This window comes from Thunnus thynnus, chromosome 4 (assembly GCF_963924715.1).
Source record: "Thunnus thynnus chromosome 4, fThuThy2.1, whole genome shotgun sequence".
NCBI classification, from domain to species: domain Eukaryota; kingdom Metazoa; phylum Chordata; class Actinopteri; order Scombriformes; family Scombridae; genus Thunnus; species Thunnus thynnus.
The window spans coordinates 5,010,896-5,014,224 of NC_089520.1; positions in this window are offsets into that span (position 1 = coordinate 5,010,896).

The following is a 3,329-nucleotide window of genomic DNA, read 5'->3' on the forward strand; positions in this document are numbered from 1 at the left end:
TCAAGATGCTTCATTGCTTCTCTCTGTCATCTCTGATCTGTAATTTTCTTTTCTTTTTCTTTTCCTGCCAGATCTTCCCGTTCTCTTCTTTCCTTTTCTCTATTTAAAGGGGAAACTTTTTCATCCTAGACCCTATTTTCCCATCTCTTTGTGTCTAAGTGACTAATGGGGGACAACAATTTTTGAAATTGGTCCAGAAAACGCTGCAGCCGGCAGCTGCTGAACAGGCTGCGGTGTAATCCTTGGGGGGCAATAGAGTCTTGTCAATGTACGTTGTGTTTGCTACTGACAGGCTCTTAGACACAAAAGTATGGGAAAATGGGGTCCAGGTTGAAAAATGAAAATGAAAAATAGTGAAGTTTACATTTAAATCCCTGTTTTTCTTTCTGCTCTCTTAAGATATCTCTTCTTTAAGTCCTCTTTACTTTCTACTCTTTCTCTTCTCTATGTTGTTACTTTCTGTCTGTCAGAGTTGTAAATGAAAATGTTTCAGAAGCTCTCCTCCTCCTTTCCTTTCCTTTCCTTTCCTTCCTCTCTTTTTCTTTCAGTCTCCCCTCCCCCCCCTCTCTCCGCTTGGTGAGTATCATGTTTGGCAGATTGGCTTTAAACTAAAGAACTTGGCTCCGGCGCAGACCACATACATCACTAATACTGCAGCTTCATGTCCTGATTGATAGCCATGCATTTATGAAAATAAACATTGCATACTGAAAGTAGACTCTTCAGATCTACAGGTTTGGATGTATATGTTGGAGAAAGTCTATCAGTTGTGCACAAAAGTGGAGCAAACCTTTAACTCAAGTGGATAAAAATAGAAAAGGTGAGCATACAAATATTGAAGTCATTGTTTGGTGGAGGGGTTTGTTGTGAATGGAAAAGGTTTATATGTAAAAATATGTCAGTAGATTGATGGAATAATCTTCTGAGTAATAAACAAAGAAACATCACACGTTTGTCTTGTTATATGAGATTATAAGTGGGTTTTTCCTGTGATTTGACATTTTACTAAACAAAACATTAAAGCTTCAGTTTATCCTGATTACAAATGAACATTTTCTCAAACTTATTATAATTATAATAATAATAATAATTATTATAATAATTTCTAGGGGGCAGTGTTGTATCCGGTCACGCAGACGGTTTTCTTTGTTTCTTTTATTTGCTCAGGTTTTGAGACGTCCCCCTCTGAGATTCTTGCCTCCAACTCAGTGAAATTTAGGCAATTTTCAGAGAAGGAGAAAATTAATAACTTGGACTGGGTCAGTTAAAAACATTTTCCATTTTTCATATAATCTTATGTGAGCCTTCAGTTACCGTTAAGAAGATGCAAAGTACAGTTATTTACTGTCTTATGTACTGTGAAGCACTTTGTTGTAGAAAGGTGCTAATGCAAATAGACTTGCTTGCCTTGCCTTCATTATATTCTGTTTTTGTAGCTTTGTTTTAGAAATGTGAGTGTTGTTCTGTTATTATCACATCCGACGCCATCAGACAGAAATACACGGCCTTTGAACATAAAGTGAAGTATGCAGGATTGTTAAAAGCTGCTCCGTCCAGAGGCGTTGTTCCGCCGCCGTGTGAAAAACCTCAGAAGCCTTCGTACTCTGACTGAAGTCCTTGAACCTGCAATTAAGCTCAAAGTTGTCGTGTTTGTGAAAATCTGCAGATCGGCCTGCTGGGGGGGGGGGAACTGTGATGTGGGGACGTTGACACCAAGGGTCATGTGGGACAACTTAATGGACTATAATGAGCTGAGAATGTTTTAGGTTCCTTTTTGTTTGGTTGGTTGTCTGATGTTTGTTCTCAAGATTTCAATTGAATTTCAAGCAAAGTCGGGCAGACGGCAAAGGAGTGATTAAAGGATGTCTTTACGTTCCATGATTATTTTCTCATGAACAGTTTTTTATTTGAAAGAAACAAGTCTAGTCCTCTACATGGACCTACATGTTTTGACCATATAGTGTTAGTTGTGATGCAGATCTTGATCCAGATATAGATTTTAAAAAGTCTTAACATTCAGCAGCGTGTTAGCAGAACTGCAGCAGCAGCTTCAGTCCTCCCACAGAGGATGCGTTCAGGCAAAGTATTGAGTGTGTTTTTGCAGCGCTCAGCCCAACACACAATCACTGTATTTACACATTTAAAACAGAAGAAAGCAGCGTGAAAATACGTTTCGGGGTACGGTCACCTGCATAAAGCACATATGAAACATGAGCCGATATGCAGCCAAAGTAGACAACTGTGTTGATTAAAATAGAAATAGAGGACAAAGGACTGAAAAATGCCTCCTGTGCAGACATGTGTTTGTCAGACTAAAGCTGCTGCAGCTGACATGTTGCTTTGGCTTCGTACCATATATGGACATCGTGTTATTCTGCTCTTCGAGTTTATTTCCAACATGCAGAATACCTGGAAGGATTTGTGATTTGTTAATTTAGTTTCCCTGCTATTGGTTTAGTGCTAACCATGGTAGCCATTAAACTAGCTGTCTGAGGTTAATGTGTTGCTAACTGTTAATTTACTGTTGGGCTAACAGCTAACCCTAACCCTAACCCTAACCCCTAACCCTAACCCTAACCCCTAACCCCTAACCCCTAACTCTAACCCCTAACCCCTAACCCTAACCCCTAACCCCTAACCCTAACCCTAACCCCTAACCCCTAACCCCTAACCCTAACCCCTAACCCTAACCCCTAACCCCTAACCCTAACCCTAACCCTGACCCCTAACCCCCTAACCCTAACCCCTAACCCCTAACCCTAACCCCTAACCCTAACCCTAACCCTTACCCCTAACCCCTAACCCTAACCCTAACCCCTAACCCCCTAACCCTAACCCCTAACCCCTAACCCTAACCCCTAACCCTAACCCTAACCCCTACCCCTACCCCTAACCCCTAACCCCTAACCCTAACCCTAATTGCTATGAATTTTACTCTCTTATTCTAATTAAGCAGCTAATTTATTATTTTGTGAATCCAGTTTCCTTGTTATTATGCAAATATTATTATGATACTAATTCATTCTTACAGTTCCTTTGGTCTGTCGTTTTGTAGTAGTAGTTTTTCGATTTTAATCACTATCTTTTTTTTCTTTCTGTACTATTTTCACAGTTTCACACTTGCTGTCATCACCCTTTTAGCTTACTGCATAGTGATGACATAAGATTAAGAAATTGCACTTATGTAAAACCTGATTAATATTTATCACACTGAACAGCTTATTTTTTCTCAAAGTTGTGTGATTTGTGTCCAGTAATGCAGTGTGAAAAAATTTACTGTTTTACAACTTTGATCTTATCTTTTTATCTCTGGCCATTGCATATCTCAG